The sequence below is a fragment of the Pinus tabuliformis genome, chromosome J (assembly GCF_031772625.1).
Source record: "Pinus tabuliformis cultivar Carrire ecotype Pingquan chromosome J, CPIR1, whole genome shotgun sequence".
In the NCBI taxonomy this organism is placed as follows: Eukaryota; Viridiplantae; Streptophyta; class Pinopsida; order Pinales; family Pinaceae; genus Pinus; species Pinus tabuliformis.
Genome location: NC_142295.1, coordinates 607,246,732 through 607,274,093, shown reverse-complemented (window position 1 = coordinate 607,274,093; position 27,362 = coordinate 607,246,732). Strand labels below are relative to the sequence as shown.

Here is a 27,362-nt window from a genome sequence, read left to right as displayed (position 1 = left end):
ATTTATCTAGTAGTGGCATTTGAATTTACATCACTTTCAGTTCTATTTTTATGGGGTTCTTTTCATCCTTTTTTTAAATTTTTTCTATTTCTTATATATACCCTCTTTTCATTTTTTATTTGTATTTATATATTTTTTTGAAACCATTTACAATATACAACATTATTTACAATTGGATATATTAAAAGAAAAAAATTCAATCATCATTTGATCCTATGCATCATAGGACCCTAACAGTGGCTCCAATTGGGGATGGCACTCTCCTTGTGAGGTGTCAATATTTGTAGACTAGTAACCTTGAATACTCTTCTTCAGTATTTTACTGCATCTGATTTTTTGTTGTTGTTGTAATTATGGTTGAAAACATGACTAAAAGCTCAAGGCCTTATCCACGTGTTTCAACTTTCGGACATGAGCTACCTCAAACATAACAGTACAAATAAAATGGTATGTACAATGATTTTGATGAGAAGTGCTTCTATTCCTGAAAAACATAATGTTTCAACATCTTTCCATTAACAGATCCACCAGGTATCTTTGTTCTATACATGTCCCTCAGAAAAAATGCATTATTTCCCCTGTAAGCATGGATTATGTAAGGTCCCATCCATAAATTATCAAATTTTCCATGCTTACCCTTTTCTTCTCTTCTTGAATCCCATTTCAAAACATAGTTGCCTATATGAAAATCATTGGCATCAGTTCTTTTGTCATATATCTTCTTCAAATTTTCCTGGACCAATTGAGTCCTATTGTGAACTTCCTCTCTTGACTGCTGCAGTTGAATTGTTTGATTTATTCTTCTTTGTAGTTCATTTAGTTCCACCTGCAATTCTTGCATCATTTTCAAAACAGGAATACTTAATGAAGTTGGAAAAACAACATCCATTCCATAACCTAATTGGTATGGATATATGCCAATTGATTTCTTAGTAGTAAGTCTGTCTACCCATAACATGTTTACTAGCTTGTTATGTCATGATTTCTTGTTATCCTGCAACAATTTTTTGATAATATTAACCAGACTTTTGTTGGAAGATTCTACTAGTCCATTTCCCTGGGGATAATAGGTTTTAGACTGTCCCAAATTTATTTGATATTTGTTGTAAAATTCCACCATCCTCTTTGATTTGAGTGTTGTTGCATTATCTATAATGATTTTCCTAGGACATCCAAATCTTGAAAGAATATTGTTCTCTAGGAATTTAACGATTACTGAATTAGAGGCTTGCCTAATAGGTATAGCTTCAATCCATTTGGTAAAATAATCGGCGGCTGTAAGAATCCATTTATTTTGGCCTGAGGAGGAAGGGTGAATTTTTCCTATGAAATCTAGACCCCATTGCTGAAAAGGTGTTTCAGCTAATATGGGCTTTAAGGGTAAAGGCAACAATTTCCTTTTGCCTTCAAATATCTAGCATAGGTGACATGAGGTGACTTTCTTTTGGACATCAACAAATAAGGTTGGCCAGTAAAAATCAGCTCTTAGAATCTTGTTGGCAATGGTCTTCCAGTATAGGTGTCCACCACAGTCTCCTTCATGAAATTCCTGCATCACTTTATTTGCTTCATCTTTCAACAAGCAATTTATTAAAACTCCACCAACATCTTTCCAATACAGATTATTATCTAAAATTCAAAATTTCATGGTTTTGAGTTTAAGAAATCTAGCTTTTGTTTTGCTCAGACCAGGGGGAGCTTGTAAATGATGTAGAACAAAAATAAGGTCTGCATACCAGGGAGAGGTAGCAAAAACCTCTACTAATTGTGGTGTCGCCTTCTCTTCTGGTTTGAAGTATAGCTAGAAAATTTATATCCAAATCATGTAAATTAGATTCAACCATCAATTTAGCTAATCCCTGACCTTTAATGAGTTTGATAGGTTTTATTTCAATGTCCTATTCTAAGATAATGGAAATCCATTTACCTCTTTTCCCGTCAGGATCATTTTGGGTTAGTATGTCTTTTACCACATCATTTGGAACAAAGGAAAATATATGTGAATGGAGGATATAAAATCTAAAATCTTTTATTACTTTTACCAAAACAAATATTGTTTTTCCATGATATTATACTTTAATGCAGCATCTCTTAAGGCTTTACTAAAGAAAGCAATAGGTTTTTCATGTCCTTCATTATTTTTCTATAAGAGAATTGCAGAAAATGAGAAAATGAGAAAATATTTTGTAAAATCAAGGTTGATTAACACAGGAGCTTGGGTTAAGGCCTATTTTACTTTATCAAATGATTGTTTAAACTCAATGTTCCACTTTACTTCTGTATCTTTTCTCAACATGTTTGTTATATTTCTTAGAATCTCTGCTAGATAAGGATCAAATCTCCTCAAAAAATTGATTTGGCCTATGAAAGATTGGACTTCCTTTACATTTCTAGGGGGATTTATTTTTAATATAGCTTCAATTCTGCTAGGGTCTATTTTGATTCCCTCTTTTGAAATGATATGTCCTAGTAGTTTTCCTTCCTTTAATCCAAACAATGTTTTCTTTGGGTTTAGGGAAATACCAAATCTCTTACACTTTTCAAAGACCCTTCTTAAGTGGAGCAAATTTTCCTCGTTTGTTTTAAAAAAAACAGTGATATCATCAAGATATATGACTATAAATTGGCCCATCTCATCTACAAAGGTAAATTTCATTTCTCTTTGAAAGGTAGCACCAGCATTCATTAGACCAAAAGGCATCTTTACATACATGAAAGTGCCCCAAGGTGTAGTAAATGTTGTCTTTTCTTGGTCTTCGGGATGTACTAGGACTTTATTGTAACCAGAAAAGACATATAAAAGAGAAATTCTACTAGATCCAACCACCTTCTGCAAAATGTGATCCATTTTAGGCAAAGGGTAGTTATCCTTCAGGGAGGCTTTATTAAGATTTCAGAAATCAATACAAAGTCTAATTTCTCTATTCTTTTTCCTAGTTGGAACTAAATTTGATACCCATTTATAATATTTCAATGGCACTGTGATCTTGGCATCATACATTTTTTGACCTCCTTTTCAATTAGAGGCAGGAGCATTGGGTTGATTCTCCTTAGTTTCTGCTTAAAAGGCTTGTGGTGTTTTTTTAAGGGAAGCTTATGTTGTATAATGCTAGTGTCATAGGATTTCAAATCTTGATAACTCCATGCAAACACATCTATGAACTCTTTGAACAAGCTTATGTACTTTTGCTTTTCAACTGGGGGTATAGATTTGGATAATTTAATCATCTTGGGTTCTTGTTCAGTTCCAATGCTACATTCTTCAACTTCAGCTCCAGTAGGTTTGATTTTAGTCTTTTTGGCTACGTCATTAAATTCAAACAGATCCTCTAAGGGGTTAATCCTCTAGGTAAAACATTGTCTTTCAACTGTAAAATTTCGAATTCTTCTTTTTCTTGATCTGTTTCTTTCAAATCTAATTTAGTCACACCGATATGTACACTATCTTCTATTTCAACTTCTGTGTCTATATTAGCACACTCAAACTCATATTTTGATTGTAAAAAACTTTCAATCTGTGCATCATTTCCAAAAATTTGCCAGTATCTGATATTGTCTGGTATAGTAGCTCTATTTTTTACTCCAATAGTATATTGGCGACTAGGATGATATGGCATTTTACAGGTACTAGATGAAGTAGCAACACCATCAGCTAGGATTTTTTGACCTCTAGGGACCACGGACAGACTATATTCAATAAAAGATGTAATAAAATCCAAAACAACATTCCTATAGGCCCTCAAACTTGGATGTTTAGTACAGTATTCCCATTTAATTTGTTTTATTGTTAGTTCAGAATCTCCATGAGTTGAAATTCTCTTAGCACCTAGCTTCTTTAAAAATTGTAACCATAAAATTAAGGCTTCATATTCAGTTATGTTGTTATTACATTGAAAGTTTAGCTTATATGAATGGTCTTCTGGGTGATGAGTTCGTGAATTTGAAACCCATACGCCTGCCCCTGATCCTTCTTTACTAACAGCCCCATCAAAACTTAAATTCCATAAAGGTTCATCTTGTTTATCATGTTCTCTGATATCTGTTTTGCATTCCTCAATCTGACACAACTTAGTTTTTGCATTGCGAATTTGTTCATGTATATTTCCATCATTATACAAAATAAAAGAATCAAGGTCTAAATGGACTGAATATAAGGGATAATTGTGGGGTTTATCCTGACTAGCAACCATATATTTCATAATTTTTCCCTATATAGTCTCGTGTTCTAACAAAACACTGGAATTGTAGCATAGGTCATATCCATTTGAAGTGTTCCTTGGAGTTTAGCTCCCCATGAGCGAGACAGTAACATGCCATATTTAGGGGGTATTTAAGCAACAACTATGTCCATTACCAAGCTCTTGGCTGGTATTTGCACTAAGTTGACACACAAATCCTTAATAAGCCCAAGGAATTTTACTTTACTTGAATCAAATGAATACAGATCCTTGTATTGTCTAGTGATACCTAGTTCCAATTTTTCCATGATAACCTTAGGCATGAGATTGTGAGAGGCCCATGAGTCAAGCATTGCGTTGTGTAAAATTTTATCATGAATGTTTAAGCTAATGTAAAAAGGAGGTACATCTCCATCTTGGATTTTTCCATCGAATTCAGGCCCAAACAATATTTCTGGTTGATCATCAGATACATTGATTATATATGTATCTTCTCCTATACTTAAGGCTTTCATTACTTGTGATCTGTATGCAGTTTTGTTCATAAGTTCTGTTAGAGGAATGGATATTTTAAGCATTGTCAATTCATGTTCTATATTGAATGATGTCTAACTTTTGTTTAGATAGATGGCATCCTATTTTTCAACCAAGTCCTTTTGGAAAATATCTCTTTGCTGGCTAGTAGAGGGATTATCAGTTGATTGGCTTTGAATACAGTATCAGATTTCTTTTGGTTTGGAGCCTCTACATTCTTTTTAGCAAGAATGTCAAGGTTTTTCTTAGCATGGGTATTAGCTACCTTTTTACTGGGAGTATCAGTATTCCTTTTAATAGAATTATCAAGTGTTTTCCTACTCCTTAGATTATATTTCCTATGGACATCAATAATTTCATTTTCAAAACCTTTCTTATACTTTTCTGATTCCTCGGGATCTACTTCATCCTGGGATAGTAGAAAAAGGTCTTGTTCTTCTTGAGTAGGAAATGTAGAATCATTGTCATTTACTCCCATTAATTTGATTTGAGTATCATTCATTTCTTCAGCTATTTCTCCCTCCTCATCCATATAGTTCTCTTAAAAAGGAGGTCTAACCTGCTGATATGGATCTTTTTGTTCCTTTTGTTTGATCTAGGGTGGGTTTATTCTAAAATTTGGATTTCTAATTTGGGGAGTAGGTTGGTTTTCTCTATGAGGAGTCCTATTGGTTATACTTATCCTATCGATCATCTTCTCCATGGTTCTAAGTAGACTATCTATTTTATAATCAGATGGAGAAGAGGAGGAAGGTTCCTCTTTGATAGTAACCCTTCTTTTAGTTTTTAATTTTTACTTTTTGGCTAATAAATTAGCCTCGACTTTAAGGGCATTAGCTTGCATTTCCTCTAAGGTAGTATGGTTTCTCTCTTAGCTGATATGCCATATCCATATCAAATCCTTCAAGGATTTCTATAAGGGCCAAGCCCGGGGGAGGTTTAATAGCAAGTGGAATTGCATTATAAACTTTATTAAACCTATCACAATATTCTTCCATAGTCTCATTAGGTCCTCTTTTTAGGTTTTTATATTCATTCAGAATCTGAAGAGGATTCTTTTTGGTTTCCCACCTATTTAATAAAGTCTTATGAAAGGCATCAAGATCAGCTATACTAGCTGCTGTTAAACTTTTAAACCATTTTCTTACCTCTCCACCCAAAATTTGGGCAAAAAGTATCATTTTTACATCATTTTCATCCACCTCTTGAAGATCAAGGAAATCGTTCATTTTATCTATATGTTGTTGTGCAGTGATAACACTAGTGGCATCAAATTGAGGAATTTTGGTTTGATAATGTTGGGCCATAGGATGCAATTGCCCAGGTAAGACCAAGGGAGCATAACGAGTAGCCATGTTGGGTTGAATAATAGGTGGTCTTATGGGAGGTATAGATATAGAAGTTCTTAGGATAGGTTGGGTTGATGTATGTGATACCATTGGAGAAGTAGTGGAGATTACAGAAGGGGTGGGATAGGGTGAACAGATTGGGAGGATGATCCGGATTTAAATAGGAACACAAAAAATTACAGAGATAACCATAAATACAGATATGAAGTGGAAATAATACTTCATTTCATTAATGTAAATATTGCAATATGCTTACAAACAGAAATGGAAATAAATTAGCTAGGGCGATGGTAAATTATCTCTAAGAAGAAATGTGGCGGCTACATGCCTCTGAACTGTGTTATAATGAGGCTTGAAGGCCTATTTATTGTTGATAAATAATGGAAAACCCTTAACATCCCAAAACCTAACCCTAGAAGATGAAACGCCAAATTGTGGACCTCGTTTTTGGTAAGTTGGTACATCAACTTCCCGGGGTCATAACTTGGCACCCAATCTTCATTTGACGCGTACAATAGCTCGTTAGAAAGATCTATTCGAGCACTACAACTTTGGGAAGAGAAACATCAGTCCATGGACCCATGTTTCTCCCAGATTTCCCATAAAATGTCATTTAGGGCCTCAAAACGACTTCGGAAGTTTAGGACCCGAAAAACTGCTAAAAATAGTAAACTGTGCTACAATTATAGAAACTGAAAAAACTGAAAGAGATAGTTGTGGGGGTCCAAATGGGATAGGTGGGTGGCCACCAACATCCACCTGGATCATTCCTCCCCCCTTAGGAAGCAATGGTCCCCATTACGTTGAGTTCCTCCATCTGCTAAACTTGGTCCCTGGTGCGTTGTTCTGCAACTTCTGATGTGTCCAGCAATGGTGGGAAGCTTGGTCGATGACGGTCCACATTGAACACTCGGTGGAAGCAAAGGAATGGAGGAATGTTTTGCTCCAAAGCATTGTTTCCCATGACCTTAGTAATGTTTTAAGGACCATGTCAGAGTGGTCTGAGCTTCTGATGGGTTCTGGTGAGGCGTTCTTTCTGCCAATGCAACCAGACTTTGTTGCCCACCTGAAAATTGTGTGGTACCCTTGTTGGTGAGGAGAAGTTGTTCTTGTGTTCTTTCATCACCATATCCCTCTGTTGATGCTACTAATGCGTGGAGGAACCCTTCGCGAGGATCATGGATGTGGCGACGATCTTCCCCTTACTTTGGGAGCGAACCAGACAGAAAATAAATTTCCTAGTCTGTGAGATGAGCTTGCTGCCTTTCTTAGCAGCGATCAAAGAGGTGGCGGTAGGTGGGGCTACCTCCGATATCCTGTATAATGAATTACACAAAGAAATAATAACAGCACGAGGCCTTGACTCATACACAGCATGTCACCTCCATAAGTATGGCTGGCCTAATAATACAATGCAAACATCCAGAGGTGTAATATCACACAATACCTCATTTGTGAAGGGTTTGATGTTGTAGGGAAGGCGACACTACGGGCGAACTCGGAGATCTCATCCTTGGTGAAGCCACCCGATACTGTACAGTTGCGGGTGTGGTGTAGTCGGTAGGCCCAATCGCTTCACGACCTTTGTTGAAATAAGGTTCTTTTGGCTACCACTGTCGACAATGAATTGCAATGGCGAACCCTTCAACCACATTTGTGAGTGGAAAAGGCGTTCCCCCTCTTCTGGATCTTCAGGCTCATTCTTCTAGATCTTGGCGGTGGCAACAGTGCCGCTGGGCTCTGCGTCAATGATCTGCTTCCCTTTTCCATTCCCCTTGTAAGGTTTTAATTCAGGGTCAGAACATGCATCTGATTCTGAAGCCTTCAACTCGGCCACCAGCCACTGCTTGGTTCGACACTCACTTGTGTTGTGAGTGGGGCTCTTGTGGAAATCACACCACTTTCCTGTTTCCTTATTTGACTTCATGGTGTTGTTCTTTTCTTGCGGCTTCGACGGGTTGTCTTGGGTCACCCCGCCTTGGTTTTGTCCTTTGGTCTTCAGATTCACAGATCCAAAGTCTCGCTTCTTCTATTTGAACTTTTTCTCAATTTTGATAGGATATCAATACACCGTGCCAAACGAGGAGATGTTCAGGAACTCCATCTCTTCCTAGATGTATCTGTGTAGGTAGCCACGGTATTTGAGTACCAAATGTAGCTTAGAATCCTTGATACCTAACTGTGTGTGAAGGGTATGAAAAATGTTTGTGAACTCTGGCACATCTTGGTCCCTTCCCTATCGCAGCGTGGTCCACTTTATGTATTTATCCTCATAGCTTTTAACAGGGTAGTACTGCTCTTTGATGGCTTCCCGGAATGAATTCCAAGTGGGTGCGGCTGAAAATCGTGAGCCCGTACTTTCATCCTTCTGCTCGCAGTAGGTTTCCCACCAGTCCTTGACATGGGGGGCTGCTTTGAGAAGAGCAAAAAAAATCTTTTCCAAACTCAAAAATTCATGAATAGAAAAATACCCTTCTAGCAGATTTAACCATTTATCTACGGCATCTGCATCTATCGACCCTCTAATATGGGTATTTCCAAATTAACTTGTACATTAAATAGTGTGGTGTTTCTAGAGTAGCTGTTGGAAGCCGATGCGTCACCTTTGGGTAGCCACTAAAGGATCTAGGCAAAGTTGTCCATCATCGCATTCCTTTGTCGCTCAAGGGCTTCTTCGAGAAAGATTTTGATAGGATCTCCTGCGCCCTCGTCTTTATTTTCATCCACCATGGGAGGTCATCGGGATTTGCAAGGTTGGTCTTTCAAAGGTTCGACCAGTTCAAGCCCTAAATCCATATGTCCCGACCTCGTTGGGGACATGCAATGAAAAACAGAGAAAAAGAAAACCGCTCTGATACCACTAATCTAGATTTAAATAGGAATGCAACAAATTACAGAGATAGCCATAAACATAGATATGCAGCGGAAATAATACTTCATTTCATTAATGTAAAATACTGAAATATGCTTACAAATAGAAATGGAAATAAATCAACTAGGGCAATGGTAGCTTATCTCTAAGAAGAGATGTGGCGGCTACATGCCTCTGAACTGTGTTACAATGAGGCTCAAAGGCCTATTTATTGTTGAGAAACAATGGAAAACCCTTAACATCCCAAAACCTAACCCTAGAAGATGAAACGCCAAATTGTGAGCCCTGTTTTGGGTAAGTTGGTACATCAACTTCCCGGGGTCGTAACTTGGCACCTGATCTTCGTTTGATGTGTAAAATAGCTCGTTAGAAAGATCTATTCGAGAACTACAACTTTGGGAAGAGAAACATCGGTCCATAGATCCATGTTGCTCCCAAATTTCCCAAAAAAACGCCGTTTAGGGCCTCAAAACGGCTCTGGAAGTTCAGGACCCAAAAACCTGCTAAAAATAGTAAATTGTGCTACAATTACGAAAACTGAAAAACTGAAAGAGACAATTGTGGGGGTCCAAATGGGATAGGTGGGTGGCCACCAATATCCACCTGGATCAAAGGAAAAATAATATGTTGCAATAGTGAGGGCAGAAAGTTCAACAGATTGTTGAATATAGGCTCGATGTACAACTTGATCAAGTACTGATACAAGATCTTGTAACTTATCAAAGTTTTGGAGGGTTTGCTGATCAAAATCTGGTTCGACACATGGACCTATAGATTATAGGGTTGGAGTAAAGATTTATCAATTTCTATTTGATCTACAAAACTTTCATATTTGGTCCTAAATAGACTATGTTGAAATGGTAAGTCAAAATGAATATCATGTATGGTAACAAACTTTTCTAGAAGAGAATTTTCCCTAGAAAGGGGATTATTACTTCCTTGACTTTTAGCTAAACTTCTTTTCCTTATTAACTTTCCAGGATCATCTAAAATTTTGGGATGTTCTGGAAGAGGATGAGATCTGGTGTAAACCCTTTTCGGAGCCAGATCCTAAATGTGAGAGACACCACTCATTTATTTACACATTTTACAACCTCTAATCCTTTATTTATGAAATTTGGATCATTACTTTTTCCTGAAATAAAGTTTTACGAACTAGAGAAGTGAATCTTGTAAAAATTAAATGAAGGATTGTTCTTCCCCAGTATGGTCGCCACTATGTTAGAACTCTCTAATTTCCGAGGTTGTGAAAGAAACCACAGAGGTAACCAAAAAACTGATGGAGGAGCATCTGACCCTTTTCTAATTTAAAGAGGAATCCAAGAGAAGCGATGAAGACATGGACAGTCAAGCTGGAAAACAGGAGGAAAATCTGCTCTAAAATAGATTTAAAGAGGATTTGATGGATTGTTATCTACGTGCATGTATTTTGGAGAACTTCGTTAGAGGAAAATCAGGAAAGGATCGGATCGATCCTTTCGATCTAACACTTCTTGTATAAATGCAATGTGATAGAGCGTGGGAGAGGCATGGGTGAGAAGAGTAAAATGTAGCGAACGCGATCTTGTTTCTAAGGCTGAAATGCCTTAGTCTGTACTGTTCTGTATAATATTTGATAATATGTTTTAGTGTTGTGTACGCCTGTGTAGATATATAACTGAGTAAATTTCTGTATTGTGAGCTTGTTAATCGACCATCGATCACTTCAGGATCGATGGCGATCTGAAATCTCATGTAACTGTTATATATAGAGGTCGATTATAACTTTGTGTGTGTAATGCGGATTGGGTTTATGTGGATTGATTGCCATAGTGGAAATTTGTGAGCAGAGGTGTAAATACTGAAACAAAGCCTGAGTAAAACGAAAGGACTGTGGTGCAGAAGGATTCAATTTATGATCACGCAATCAATTTGAAAAGGAAGAGCAAGAGCGTTGATGCAAGCCATTGATGCAATTGACGGATTTGTAAGTGAAAGGTCGTATGGTTCCAACGTTCTTATATAATCGTGAAATGCAGATTGGCTCTGTTGATTAAATACAGTCGAAGGTTCTTGAAAGCGAGATGCCGGATTGAACCGAGAGATGTTCGTAACGCAATAGATCACGGGCATGAGATGTTATAAGCTTTATTGTTTAACGTTGAAGAATCAAACCAGCAGATCGACCAGCGTTATGAATCTGGTGATGGGCAACGTTATGGTATCCAATACTGCGTTTTATATGTTTGAATGTTTATTAAGTTGTAGGAAGAAATCGATTCTTATAAGCGCTGGAGGAATTGTGTTTAGTGACATATAATTGCAGAGGTGCCAATATAGATCCACGGTTATAATTCAAAAGGCTTAAAAGCCTAAAATGCTTCCGACGGGACTTAATGGGTCATAACCCACAGGCCGAGGGATGAAATTTATACATGAAAGGAGATTTTGGCAATACCCCAAGATTTCTTTTCATCAAAAACCACTTTGGAGATTAGGATCTATCCTTCCTAAATGCAGAGAGGGATCTCTTTTTCAGATTTAACTTTGTTGTATTTATGATTTTATGCTAGTTATGAAAGTTTAGAGTTTGATTTTAAAATTGGTTTGATTGATTAAATGGTTGAAATTTCCATTGGGCTATGGACTCTACAAACTTAACATTGATCTATCTCAAATTTTCAAAGGAGTTTCACAAGGCAAGGTACCTGAACTAACTAGATTCTTTAGATTTAAATGAAATGTAATAGAAGAAAATAAATAGGTTCAATTAAGCAAAAGAGAAATTAAGAATTATTTAACTTAATATCAGGGGAGAATATTTAAATTATCCACAGCCAGAATCAGAGCGTATCTTTCAACAAATTATGTTCATCAACTTTCTGTAAATAATTCATATCTAAGAAAACATAAGTATGGAAACAAAGAAATAAACACATAGACAGTGAGAGAATCACTTCACCAAATAGTCCAACACATGAATCCTATGAAGAATGTCCTTTTTATTACTGATCAACCCATCAAATGGAAAAAGTACAATAGCTTTGTAGAATGCAAAAATCAACCCTTAATACTTCAAAAAGAGAAGTATTTATAAGTTTATTTACAAAATATCATATCAAACCTTATAAGGATGTACTTTAGGAACTTCTTAAAAAAAATCTATCTAATTGTTACAAAATATAGGAAAATTAAAAATGCCTAGATTGGTGGCCCTAGCTTTGTGGAACTGTTGAATATCTGGCCCTCGAATTTCTGCTACACTGTTGGGCATGTGTTGGAAAAATAAAATCATCTTCTCACTCCAGTAATTCACACAATTTATCCCAACGTTGTTCACTTGGGATAGACATCTTAAGTAACTTTTTGTAGACCACGTCCACTTCAGTATATTTGGCAAAAGTTGGCTTAAAAATAAAGGTGTGCTTAATTTCATACAGGATGTCTAATTCATATTCCAGTGCCTCTATAAATTCTTTCCCTGTTATGTTTCCTTTCACTCCTGTAAACTTAATATTGTCTTTAGCAATGGTCATCAATTTCTGGCTATAATCTCGCCATGTAATGATATTTTCATTTATCATTAGTAAGCTGGGAAGTCCCTTTTTGTAGAGGACTTCCAATTTGTTGAAGAACCTCTATACACCTATGTCCAGAACTTAACATTTTGCTTCCATTTTCCTCATTAAGTTTCTTTTGATTATCACCTTTTTTACCTCTATTATATGTCTCAGTCCTATCCTCAATTTCTATTTCTTCTAGCTCCTACCTATTTTTGTAATTGAGGAATTTAGTGAGCTCTATAGATTCACTTGGTTTATTACCCAACTTCTCTTTGATTTGTTCAATAGATTCGCTAGATTTCTCAATAATTCCATCTGCTCAAATATTATCTGTATAGATGGCCAGATTGTTATCATGGCTTCATTTATCCTTTTCCGGATGTTATCCTTAACTTGGGCTAGGGTATTACCCATGGCAGTTTCCTTCTCTATTTGTTGCATTCTTTTGGTAAGTCTCTGGGATTTCTTCATCTCTGTTAGGAGAGAGTTTTCATATCTGGTGTTCTGTTCTTGTAGGATATTTACATCCTCCCACAGATTTTAATTTCTTCTTCTTGTATTGACATATTTTCCATTGATTGGACATGTTTGATAGAATAATATGTAGTTGAAGTAGGGGGTGTTGTAGAGGTGGATGCTCCTGTTGTTGTAGTCGATGTAGAAATGCTTGTTTTAATTATTAATTCAAGAGGAACTACATCAATAGGTACCAAAGCAAGTTGAGAATTCTGCTCTTTTTCCATGATGAGTTTGTCCATCTCTGTTTCCATTTCCTTTATCTGAGCATTCTCTTCCATGATGAGCATGAGCACATTTTCTTTCTAACTTTCAAATTCTACCATTTCCTTAGCTTGAGGATCTTCAGTAGCTCGCAATTTTAATTATTTTCTTAAAGAAGCCATGTCAACATTCTTCTTTGTGATGATTTCTTCTATTGCATTTATGTTGCTTGGATCATATCCTACTTTGATAACTAGATCTTCTAATGATTTTATCCTATTATCCTTAGCCAAAGAAGAAATCTTCTCAAGTTTTAGTTGATATGGAATATTACTTAAGGATACTTGTAAGTTAGAAGCATTCATTGCAGTCTGTGTGAATGTGGAGTAAACCATCTCTCCAGTTTTCCTATGCATGTCCATCTGGTCCAAAGGATGGACATACTTTGCCTCAAACTCAAATGTGGTTTGCTTGTAATCTGTTGTTGATTAAGGATGGGGAACCTGTGCTTGCAATAATGCCATCTGCATTCTTCCCTTTTTTGTGTCGAATGTTGGCATGAGCCTATGCTGAGTGGTGGAAGTTTTATTCCAAAACTGTGTGTAGTTGTTGAGCTTGAGGGATTCATTTCTTTGCTTGAGCTCTTTGTACTTTTCAAAAATATTTTATTCTTTTTTATTTTGGACAATTTTTTATGCTGGAGTGTTTTCTGGATTGACTTGTGAAAATGATGAAGTTGGGGACCCTATAGATATATCCTCTAAATATGTTTGAAATAGTGGACCTTTCAGAACTATTGTAGATGGTCCTTGTTCTTCTTCTTGTTCAACAAACCATGTTGTAGGATTCTTCTTGGTTTTCTTTGTATAAATCCTAAACTCCTTGGTTGAGACCTCTTCTCTTGGTATTTTCTCCATCTTTTCCTGAGGAATAGGAGTATGTGAAGTGGTCCTCTGCAAAATTTTTTCCTCTACCTCTTGTAAAGTGTTTTCTTCCCACTGAGCACAGTTCATATATTTTTCAGTTTTTGGTCTCTGAGTATGCACATATGGTGTAGTCTTTTGCTCCATCCTAAGATTTGAAATTATTTGAAATGGGTCATATGACCAGGTACATATTAGGGGAAATTTCATATGTTTTAGAATTTCCTCTGTTTCCTTCTCTGATGTCCTGCTATTACAGATGAAAGGCCCAACCTGCGTTTTTATCCTGAATTGTGATTTTTCCTTGGCTGCGAAAATGAATTTCATCAGAGTTGTTCATTTTCCTAATGTACTCCAAGGAAAAAATCCTCATTGGAGGGTATCTCGGTAGCTTATAAGGTGGCAATTCACACCCATATACTCTGATTTTGGTGTAATTTAGGTACAAGTATCAGTCACCCATCTTTGCTTGCTCACTGAGATGTAATATCCTCTAGATTTCTTGACTAACTCTAGGTTCTGTATGACTGGTCAGCAAGCAAGTATCTAGATGCACAAACTGATCTATGAAGTCCTTGAAATCATATTCCTCTTAATTTCTTCTTAAAATGGAGGTACAAAATATAACTGAGTTTCTACACTGCAAATGGGAATTTGTCTATTTGGAAAAATAAAAATATGTACATTAAAACATAAGCATATCTGAACATTCCTTCAGTTTTGAGTTTAAGGAATTGTTCATGGATCCTATTAGCAAGAAATTGGCTAAAATAAAACACAACTGAGGGATTTTCTTTAAGGTAAAATATGGAGAGAAAACCTAAGATGGGTTCATCTACCCATTCATCAGAATAGTAACCTAATAAATATGAAAGCATTGATATGATTTGCTTGGCTCTTTCTAGAAACATTGAAGAAGGATAGGGAGGGTTTTTCTTAGGTAACTGTGTATCCTCAAGGAGGAAAATCTCAAAAATCCTAGCCCTTCAGGAAAAATTTCGCTTTTGGTATAGATCATTTAGGGCTTCTATTGAAAAAGGAGTGGAGGCACTATTTTGGGGAATTTGCATCATCTGTTGGATGGACTGAGGGGTAATTGCAAACAAAACTTCACCAGTGGGGGCTTTATGGCTTTGTGATTAGGTATGTAGTCAGCGCTGCATTTGAGGATAAATTCAGGAAAATAGTGTTTTTGGGGAAACATGTAGAGGGGTAGATTTGATTCCCAAAGGAAGATTTCCTTAGCTAAGATGAAGATCTTTGAGCCAATTATGCAACTCGAAAAAATTGAATTCGCACTTTGGTTCTAAGATATTATAATCTCTTTCAACCAGGGGAAGGTGATCCAGGTCAATGGGTGGAGGGATCATGGGGTTTTCAGCACTAGTGGTAGTCCTACTTTAGGAGCCATATCAAGAAATCTAAGGAACAGAAAGATAGGACAGTGGAGGGAATTGATCGGAAAAAAACCTGAAAACAAAAGCTTGTTGGTTATGGTGAAGACGATATGGCCACTGGTAGTCCTTTGTACGTACTCAGTCAGACTGATGGGTAAATTATGAATTTTAATACTTGCAGAGTTCAGAGACAGTGAAGGGAAAAACGTGCTAAATTATGATGCTTTTGTGGTTGGGATTGCATTTGTTGCAGGCATGGTGACGTTAGAGGGATTAACTATAATTTAGGAGAAGGAATAAATGTTTAATGGTTAGGGGATAGGGGGACAGGTTTCTTGGAGGGAGTTCTAGAATAGGCATGGGGAACGTTGGCGGGAAGGGATGATGGTGAGGTTGTCTTTCGGGGGGGGTGAGCAGTATGTGGTATGCGGGGGGGGGGGGTTGTGGTTGTGAAAGAATGAGGGGATGACATGGAGGCATGGGGCCGGATGGGGAAACCACTTTTTCGGATCCCCCCCCTCCGCCGATAAACATAGACGAGGTGCGGGGGGTGCGCAAAAGGGCTTGAGAGTCGTTGATCTGGCTGTCGATGACGATCTATGGTTGGATGGAGCATAGAACTTAATCAGATACGACAAACGGCTTTTGTCTTTGTGACTTTATAATGTGAACTCCCATCTTTAGTAAAATGTATTTCATGCCAAGCATAGGATGACCCGAAACATTAATTTTGTTTATTTCAACCTCTTTGATTTCCATTTTCCTCTAGACTAGGATTAATTTTGACTGACCAAGGGTGCATTTTTAGAGGTGCCAACCCTTGTTTCATTTTATTTTCTTTTAAAAATGGAAAATCATCTAATCTAACTACAACCTAACCCTAGTAATTCGTTGATCTAGATTAAATTGTTGAAACAATTTATTCACTTAATATACCTAACTATCTTTAGGCAAGATTACATAGTTTGGCTAATTTTTTTCTCTAATCTAATTAAAAGAAATTGAAACTCGTTTGATCATTATTACACTGTATAACCTAAAAAATAACTCAAGGTTGTGGCATTTTAAACAAGCTGCACACAACAATCAATTTATTCTAGAAAGTCAAACTATTTATATGGTAGTGGCATTTGATTTGCAAAACTTTTAGTTCTTATTTTATGGGGTTCTTTTCATCGCTTTTTTTATTTTTTCTATTCCATTTTTTATATATATCCTCTTTTCATTTTTTATTTTTATTTATATATTTTTTGGAAATTAGTTGCAATATACAATATCATTTACAATTAGATATACAGAAAGAAAACATTCAATCATCATTTGATCCTATGAATCATAGGACCCTAATAGACCCAATACTAAAGATTCCCCCTGATGTGCTCTTCCTGTCGGATGGACTCCCTTCCCAATCTGCATATGTGAAGACTTGAAGCTTCACTCCCTCTGTCTGTCTATACCAAAGACCACACTAAGTGGTGACTCTGAGGTATCTCAACACATGTTTAGTTGCTTTACAATAGAGTTTGGTTGGCTTAACCATTGCTTAACTAAGTTGGTTAACTGCAAAACATATGTCTGGTCGTGTGTTCACCAAATATGAAAATGAACCCACAAGATGCTGATAAATAGTATCCTCCACTACTTCCCCTGAAGTAGCATCTTCCTTCCTCAAATTACCTGCTAGAGGAGTCTCCATGTCATTTTATACTCTCCATGTGGAACTTATTTAGTATCTTGTGTAACACCCCCTCCCAGGTATACCCAAAGTAACCATGTCAACCGAGGTAAACATGAGGATAGATGCTACTACAATCAGATTTGACCTCCTATGTCACCTTAAGGAAGTGGAACCGATGGAACATCACTTACAATCATCCAACATCATCAACAGACCCCTCAGGAGACAAGTCAGTCACTCAAACATCCTATCCCTGAGTCCCACTACTATTCTGCAGCTCTTAGCCCTCATTCTCTCTCATGCTATGGGCAAGGGAGAGACCAGAAACTCAAAGTCGCTCTCACATGCCTTCCTGGCTGTAACTGTGGTCTAGAATTGCCACTTTTGTGCCAGTGACTTCGAGATTTGAGCCACTTTTCTAGCCCAGAGTCCTGGCTTTTGCCCAAAAGTTATTGTAACTTTTAGGAATCATTAAAAACACAATAGCAATGATGATAAATAAAAATCACCCTCAGGACTAGGCCTCAGCATCCCCAATCGAGACTGACATTATGTCAAACACTTCGCATCAATGCAACCTAGAGGTCTAGGATACAAGACAAAGCATAAATGACTGAAACAATTTATGAAACATAAACAGAAGGATAACCTCCTTCTCCATTGAGTTATTATATCATCAATTAGGTCTTGCATCCATCCATTTAACAGTTACAAGTAAATACATGAAATAAACTAGTCACATAACCATGCTTATAACCAACATTAAGCCATGTAAATATCAAATATATGACAACCATTAAATCCACATATAAATTAGTGAAAATGTAAGAGAACTTATCTTTAATTAATCATAGGCAAATTCGACCAGGTTTGGGACATCCACATACCACCCAACCATAAACATGGTTGAACCAAACCTCTCTTTCAGCCAGTCACCTGCATGCCATATTCCAAGCATGAATGTGGGATCTTATAGAACAACCAATCTAAGAACAACCAAGGGGATCCAGAGGTTAAACGACCTCCACCCTCACCAAACTGTGATCACACCAAAACCGGTGCTCTGATCACAACTGAACAGAACTTGGAATTCCATCTAGAATCCATCACTATCCTTGAGGAATTTTCCATCTTCGTGTCTCTCAGGCTTTACTGCAATCCAAACCCAGATCACTATGCCCTAAACCGAGACTGCTCCATCAGGATTTACCATGTATCCTGCCAAAACTAGTCAAGGGATTCCTATGCCTTTTGGAATGAACCTAAATACCACCTCCGCCCAAGATTTTGAAATCCATCCAGCAATTCCAAAGTTCCAAAACCGAAATAAAATCCCAACATACCATAGCATTGTTGGGTGCAGGAATTGCGCTTGAGCAAACTCCTCAACACTTAATTGTCAGCCCGAGGATTTTGTAAACTTAGAGACGATGCATAGGAAATGCCAGAAATGATATGAACTTTTCCTATCTCTAATCCTACTTCTTAAAGGAAATTCTTTACAGAATCAGATAGAAAACAATCGGAAAGGTAATTGACACCAAAGAAACTCTAGTGCTGGAATGTAAAAGACAATTTGCATGTAAATCAAGTAAAGAGATTCCACCCAACTGAAACAATCTTAAATGATGGAAAGAAATGCTATGTTCATCTTCAAATGGATGGCTAACATTCTGACAAGTGGGAACTTGTAGACTTCTTTCTTCCTTCTGATCTTCCTTCCACACAAACAACTTGTCCTTGCACTATTGCAATCTGCTTGCACTAGTTCAAGTATAGTATCTCTATATAAAAGTATATTTGACCTTCCTTATTGAGGACTTATGTCTTAGTGAAGGTGCTCTAAGCCTAAGCGCCTAGAGCACTCTATTTCTGTGACAAGAGACCAGCTCTTGCACCGAGGCAGAGCTTCCTTCACCCAGTTTCCAAATTACTTTCAAAAGGACTGAAAGATGTGCTAAAAAAGAATTGCAACTGTAAATGAAATTATGAAGTAAATTATCTGTGAAAAAGGAAATGCTTCAATTCATTAAATCTTGCAAAGGAAATAACTTCATGAAATAAAAGCACTTCAAAATAATCAAACAGTAGTCTAAGTGTTTTTCATGTGTTAACTAACTTTAGTAATCCATTCAAAATGCTTATGTTCTTTGCAAGTATAATATCTTTATGGTAATTTTATGCAACTGCTTTCAGATCCTCTAAAGATGTACTTTTAATGTTGAAGACAGTTACTAAGTTAATGATTCATTCACTTGCAAAATAACTGGAAATAATATGCAGGTGATTCACTATTCACTCCAAACTCATGATTAAACCAAAGTGCAGGCAACTGCATGCACTGGTGCAAGAAAGAGTTCCTTGCATGATCTAATCGAAAATGAGTTAAAACAGAGATTGAGAGTAAAGGAAATGCAAGAAAGATATTTCATAAACAAAGTAAACACAGCTAACTCTCAAACCACGGATCTGTTTCACACGTTAGCTACAAAAGATATTTTAAATTAGAACTTGAAAAATAATGATTAAAACTATAACATCACATAGCTGCAAAAGAAATATCCACACCATCTTTCTGAATAACGAAAGTGAGAGGGGTAAACAAGCTGGGTTGGCTGGGCCCTAGCCAACCAGCTCGTTCCCCTTCTAAGGAATAAAAAAGCTCAGCACTTCAAATATACATCAAAGATAAATTAGACGTTGTGTATGAAAATCATGGCAGTTCTCTTGTATTACTCGATTCGGAAAATATACATAACAGAGCAGTCCAGCCCCAGAGCTGAGGTGATAACCAGATTACATAAAACAAAATTACAATCGATGGTTCGCTAGCTTCCTCCTACCTATGATCTATATCTTATATATCCTTTCGGCTCTAGCTATTTTCACTAATTACAGACATTTCTTGTTCATGCCTTTCGGTTGAACAGACTTAGAAACTGAAATTACAAACTTGACCAGTAGTTATAATACACATGAATTTCGCTTGGCCGTAACCTCACTTTAGAAAATATTCCCTGATTGTGCACCACCTGTTATCCTGCTTCAATTCATCAGCAGCTAGACTCAAAGTCAAGGACCGAGACCCGTCCTCGTGGAAGATTTGGCTTCTCGGAAATCTCGGATAGTCTTCGTGGCAGTGCAGGAATCTACCTGCACTAGTCACACTCATTCATAATTAATACTAAGTTCCATGATTACTCTAGGAAATTAATATGAGTTACAAGAGGTATATGTAAATAGGCATGAAATCCATATAAAATTATCAATAAAGTGTTGTAATAAATTTTAATATAAAATATGAGCATGTGTAAGGATGGGTAACTATCTTGTACTAGTGCAAGAAAGAAGGGTATTTTATTGAGATAAAACAAAGGTTGATTTTTATGGAAATGGGGTAGAAAATAGGGAAATTTAGGATACCAACATCCTCCCATCCCTAAAATGTTGTGTGTCCTCACACAACATTTTACCTCTACAAAAAACCTTCAAAAATGAATGGCCAGCTCCTTAGTCCTAAACTTCAATGTTTATTCCTGCCTTTACTATCTTTGGCTTCTTGTCTCAGGCTTTTCACAGCTGCTTAGTCACCTTCTTGAGGCGTCTATAGCATTTGGAATCCCGATACTTCCATACCTTTACTTGCTGCTTCTGCCTCTTTACTTCTACAAGTAACTCCACCTCGCTCTGTTTCTGCCAACTCTACTCTTTCATGACCTAGTTCAAAGCCTCCAGGTCATGGACTTGTTGCTCCAGATTTACTATTCTGCTATTGAGGAAGAGAGTGGAGGGTGTTGTGCTAAGATCTTCAGGTGTGAACGTCTTTTCTGCCACAGACTCGAAACAAGTCCCATCATCATCAAGGTCAAGGCTGTCGAAAGTCTGCTTTATGACATCACCGAGGGTTTCTATGCTCGGGGTTTTCCTGTCACTTTTGGATGCCCTCACCAATCTCCATGCCTTGTGCACTCAATTTCTTAGGGCTCTTAACGCCTTATTCTCCCAGCTTCTAAGGGGATTCAACACCTTGTCTTTCCAAATCAGTAGGGGTTTCGGTTCCACGTTCTTCTACAAACGCATGGACTTCAATACCCTATCCTTCAAACAACGCAGGGTCTTTAATACCTTGACTTTCTAACACTGCAGGGTCTTCAATACCCTGACCTTCAAAAATCGCAGGGTCTTCAATACCCTGACCTTCAAAAATCGCAGGGTCTTTAATACCCTGACCTTCAAAAATCGCAGGGTCTTCAGTACCTCGCTCCTCAAAATCATTAAGGGTCTCTACATCTGGTTCGCTGAAATTATCAAGACCCTCTGCATGTTATTCTTCTTTGTCCTCCTCTGCTTGGACTTCACTAGTATGTGTTGTCGACATCATCTTTCTACTCCTTAGCCTGTTGACAAATGTTGACAACATGATGTCATCTTCTACATTCTCATCATCTTCCATAATGTGTGCCACTGTGTCTGCAAGCATCGAGAGATTATGAACTGTGGGGGAAACTTGGGGTGATTCATCGATTACAATTTGAGAACTCGACTGGTTCGTTCCTTGGGTGACAATCTTCCTCCTCGCCAAGATTCTGGTCTTCCTCTTCTTTGTCACAGGTGGAGTGTTCTCAACGACCCTCTTCTCTGCTTGCACTGGTGAACTTTTACCTTGTCGCTTGGCAGGAGACAATGTCTCTGCCTTTCTCTTCTTACTTGTACTCATGCTAGCAGACTCTTCTGCACCCCTCACTCAGAATTCTTTTAGAAACGCTCCCCATGTTATCCCCTTTTCTTCTAACTTCTTCTTGACCAGAATCGTAATAAGCCCATGATGGCAGAGCTTGTTTGCAACCTGGCTTGCACTTCCACTCTGCATGTTTTTCACCATCTTCTCAAGGCTCCTGAGCAAGAAGTGAGGAAAATTAATCAATTTTCCTGCCTCGAAATGCAACAGCAATCGAAGGTGATATACAAATGCCAAGGTATAGCGTCCTTCCCCAGTTACAAACTTCTGCAATATAAATAGTAGGTCTCGCCACTTCCCGACCATGGCAGTTTGTGGAAGTCCCTTTCTTTAATCGACCTTAATTTTCTTGTCAACCATGAACCAGTGCCAATGCTTCTTTGCAAACCGCTCCTTTTTAAACTAATGCTCCCCTATAAGTGGCAACCCTATGGCTTGTGCAATGAACTCCTATGTAATTTTGAATTTTAAGGACCCGACCCTGACTCGGCCTTCTTTGAACGTCCTTGCGAACTCTAATACCACCGCCATGTCGAACCCGTCAAACTTCTATAGGAATGGCAGGAACCCAGATTCTTGCAATAGTGCAAGACTATTCCTGTACTCGACGATTTGCTCAATTTCCTGCAAAGACAGTGGTTCACTCCTCACAAGTGCCATTTCGAACCACACTCCGCTTTGCTCTATTCACACCCTCAAAGGAATTTCTGAGTGACTCCAATGTTCGCCAAGAGTTTTATGCTGGAGGTTCATCACCCTCTTTCTTTTTAGACCCACTCACCTGGCTATGATGGAACAGCACCCCCATATCAGGTGTTGATTCGTGTCAACCCACTATGGGTGAATCATAATGATTGGATGCAATGGCGGTATAGGCGGTGGTGGTGCAACGGCTACAATGATCGGATTACAGGTAAGCTAATAATGGTCAGGCAATGTGGAATTATTTCAAGGAGGGTGTGCAGGTTATCGAACAGTAGTACCATCCCACAGTCAACATCATAATTCAATCAGACATACTTCAGCATTTATTAAAAAGATTAGATTTCAAACCTTACACATCTTGCACTTTAAAGATTTGTTCCTAGATTAGTAAATAATGAAACAAAGCATCAATTAAAACATGGAATGAGATAACATATTAACACATGTGCAAGAAAGTACATGCCCATAAATATCCCTGATAAACCACTCCAGGACTGTGTAAATTGCTTTCATAGTCAACTATGTTTCTGCACCAAACCTGCTTGCACTGCGCTATGCTTGCACTAGAGACTTTTACCAAATAGAGAATCTGATAGGACATACTTCTGTAGCTGGACTTAAAAAAAAAAATTGCCTCATTATACAAGAAAAATTTATTCACCATCCTTTGGTGTTTCTTGAACATGCCTTTTGGATTGACTGCATCAAATTATACAGTCAATTTATGAGGAAATAAAGAAGTGGGAAAGGGGTAAAATTTTAGAATGGGAAGGAATATTACAGCACGGATTTCAGAAACAATATCACCAAGAGGGATAACTGAAACGGGATGTGGAAAACAATTCAAGGGAAAAGAGGTATTTTACGAAATCGGGTAAGGGTAGTTTCTCGAAAGAAAGAGGAAGGTAATTCATTGGGGAATTTAGAAAAGAAACTAATGGGAAATTTCAAAATGGGAAATAGAAGAAAGACAAACTTTTTACCTTGAAATCTGCTTGCACTGGTGTAGGACAAAATAATTGCAGCGGGAAGTAAGCATTTACTTCGATAAAAATGTCCATGCTAGTTACCCCAAACTTGGGTAAGTGCTCGGTTTCGTAAACCTACTTCTTCTTGGTGGCAGCGAGCATATCTAAAAATCAAGTAACATTCCCTTTCTATTAAAATTTTGATCTTCCTGCCAGCATGCTATTTTTTAGGTTAATCCTTTTGCAATCATGTCAGTCAACTGATTTTCATAATTACAGGAAAAAAAATATTTTTATACTTTTTATTTTTTCCATTTTTTTCTTTTTATTTTTCTTTGATTATTTTTTTTTTAATAAGGACAAGAAGAAATCAATTCTTCAACAGGTTGGTGTTACCATCTACCAACTCCTTTTCAAATGGTTGTTGGACTTGTTGCATAAAATCTCCTTTAGTAAGGGGCTAAAAATATACCTTCAATCTATGCCCGTTTACCAGGAACACAGAATTCCGTCCATCAATAGTTTTGATTTCTACCGCTCCATGTTCGAATACTTTGACCACATCATAAGGTCCCATCTAGTGTGTATGGAATTTTCCTTTAAAAATTTTGAATCTCGAATCATAAAGGAGTACCCAATCACCTAGTTGGAACTGCTTCTTTTGAATGGACTTGTCATGCCACTTCTTGCGCTACTGTTGAACCAAGATGTTCTGCTAAACAGCATCCCTTCAGATTTCATCTAACTCGTTTAATTGTAGAAGGTGTTGTTGCTGTGCTTCAGAGAGATCTAGTCCCAATTGGATTGCAGTCCTGAAAGTCTTGATCTGGAATTCTATCAGCAAGAGGACTTGTTTCCCATACACCAACTCATATAGTGTGTGTCCTATGTTGTTTCTGCAAGTGGTTCGATAGGCCCATAATGATTTTGGTAATTTGTCAACCCAATCCTTTCTGTGCATGTTTACCATCTTTGTGAGGATGGACTCAATCACCTTATTCATGGACTCCACCTAACCATTTGCTTGCGAGTGATACGGTGTAGATTTCCTATGTCGAATTTTTTACTACACCATCACACCCTGTACCAGATTAGAAATAAATTGTGATCCATTATCAAAAACAATTTCTCTAGGCACACAAAATCTAGTAAAGATTTCAGTAAAAAGAAAATCAAGAACAACTCTTTCAGTAGCAAAAGAAACAGCTTTAGCTTCTACCCATTTTGTAATAAAATATATACAAACCAAAATATGTTTTTTATTTGATGATGCAGGATTTATTGGTCCTACGAAATCAATGGCCCATTTTTCAAAAGGCTCAATCATAACCTGAGGACATAAAGGCATTTCATTGGTCTGATTAGGCTGTCCAATTTGCTGGCAGCTATCACATCGCTTGACATATAGTTTGGAATCCTTGAACAAGGAAGACCAAAAATAGCCATCTTGTAACACTTTGTATGCAGTACACTTATCGGTGAAGTGACCCCCACAAGGTTCATCATGGGAAGATTTTAAGATATCAAACACCTCTTCCTCTCTTACACATCTACGAATAATGAGATCTTCTCTGGTGTAAAAGAGGTCTCCTTGGATCCAGGAATATGCAGCACTTTTCTGAATGATATTCCACTTTTCATGAGCGGATAAGTGAGGTGGTAATTTCCTTATGACTAAATAGTTAGCTATGTCAGAAAACCATGGGGATTTTTTTGACACAACAAAAATATGTTCGTCGGGAAAATCATCATCAATAGGAATTGCTTCACCAGGATTATTTAATCTTGAAAGATAATATGCTACTACATTTGACTTTCCTAGTCTATCAACAATGGTAATATTAAATTCATGTAATAATAGCAACCACCTAGTCACTCTACCACTAGTTAATGGTTTATTCATCAAATATCTTATAGCGGAATGGTCAGTATGTACAAAAACTTCATATCCTGTAATATAATGTCTGAATTTATTAATAGAAAAAATTACAGCTAAAAACTCTTTCTCAGTAACCGTATAATTGAGTTCAGTGGGTGATAAGTTTTAACTAATGAAATAAATAACATAAGATTGTTTGTCTTCTTCTTGTCCTAAAGCTGTGCCTATAGCAATATCTGATGCATCAAAGGAAATATGAAATGGCAGGGACTAGTTTGGTCCTCTCAATACTGGTGCCTGAACTAATTTTTCCTTCAATGTCTCAAAAGATTGTTGGCAAGTTGTGGACAAAGAAAACTCACTATCTTTAGCCAAAAGTTGGAAAAGGGGGGTAGTTATCCTTGAGAAATTCTCAATGAATCTCTTATTGTAGCCCGCATGTCCTAGAAAACCTCTCACTTCCCTTTGAGTTTTGGGTATAGGAAGACTCGAAATGACTTCTAGTTTTGCAGGGTCAACCTGGATACCTTTGTCAGAAATAAGATGGCCAAGAACCACTCTCGCCTTTAATCTACATTTCTTATCACTCACGATGAGATGAGCTTCTTGGCAGTGAAGAAGCACTTTCTCTAGATTATTGAGGGCTTCCTAAAATGAATCACCAAACACAAAAAAATCATCCATATAGATTTCTACACATTCAAGGTTAGCAAAAATAGCCAAAACTTCCGTTTGAAAGGTAGTCGGGGCATTACATAGCCCAAAGGGAATCACTCAATAAGAAAATGTACCCCATGGACATGTAAAAGTGGTTTTTTCTTGATCCTTGGGTGCTATTTGTATCTAGTTATATATGCTAAAGTCATCTAGAAAAGAAAAGTACTTCTTACCAGCAAGGGTATCAAGTACCTAATCAATGAAAGGAAGGGGGAAGTAATCTTTGAGAGTGGCTTTATTCAATTCTCTGTAGTAAATACAAATGCTCCATCTCCCATCTTTCTTTGGTACTAATACTAATGGAGAGACCCACTGGCTGTCAGAAATGGGATAGATAAAATCAGCATTTAAGAGTTTTTGCAATTCTTCCTTTACAATGTCTCTTAGAGATGGGTTCATTCGCCTTTGGGGTTGTCAGACGGTTCGAGATCCATCCTGAATATATATATGGTGTGTACAAGTTTCATGAGGGATGCCTTTCATATCTTCATAACCCCATGCAATCAAGATGGTTTCGCAACAAATTCACAAGCTACTCTCATTGAGAAGGATCCAAGTCTGAACTGATATAGAAGGATTTACCTGGACTAATCTCAACAAGAGTAGTATCAAGCTCAAGAGTACACAAGGGTGTCGCTAGAGATGGTGATGATGGAGGTAGAGAGTCATATCATTCCTGAAAATCTAGACTAAAAATCTGACTTAATGACTCAAAATTAGGCATGGTGTCTAGATTGTTTAGGAAATCTTAAATCTCACCCTCCTGTGAGGACTCCACATTTTTAAGTATCAAGGAAACAGGCTAAGTCTCCTCATCACTAATGTAGTCTAACCATAAAGTGTCTCGAAGCTCCTGAATAGATCTAGCAGGTGGATATAAGGTGACTTTCTTTTTGGAATCTCCATGGGAAATATACATATCACTAGAACGACATTTGATAAAAGCATCGGCCATAGCAAGCCATGGTCGCCCCAAGATTAGGGGATGCCCTCCCACAGGATTCTTTGGTTGAAGCACAATGAAATCTGCAAGATATTCCAAAGAATCTAGGGAAATGAACACATCATCTAATACTCCTTATGGCTTGATTTTAGATCTATCTACCAATTCAAGCACAGTGGGATTAGGAGAAATATGGATCAATCCAAGTTGATCCATGGT

General features: G+C 37.4%; 1 pseudogene; it reads right to left on the bottom strand.

Moving 5' to 3' along the window:
- LOC149228431 (SUPPRESSOR OF ABI3-5-like) overlaps window positions 1–21,910 on the bottom strand; it is a 57,727-nt pseudogene extending 35,817 nt beyond the window's left edge.
- Between the last annotated feature and the right edge of the window lie 5,452 nt (window positions 21,911–27,362).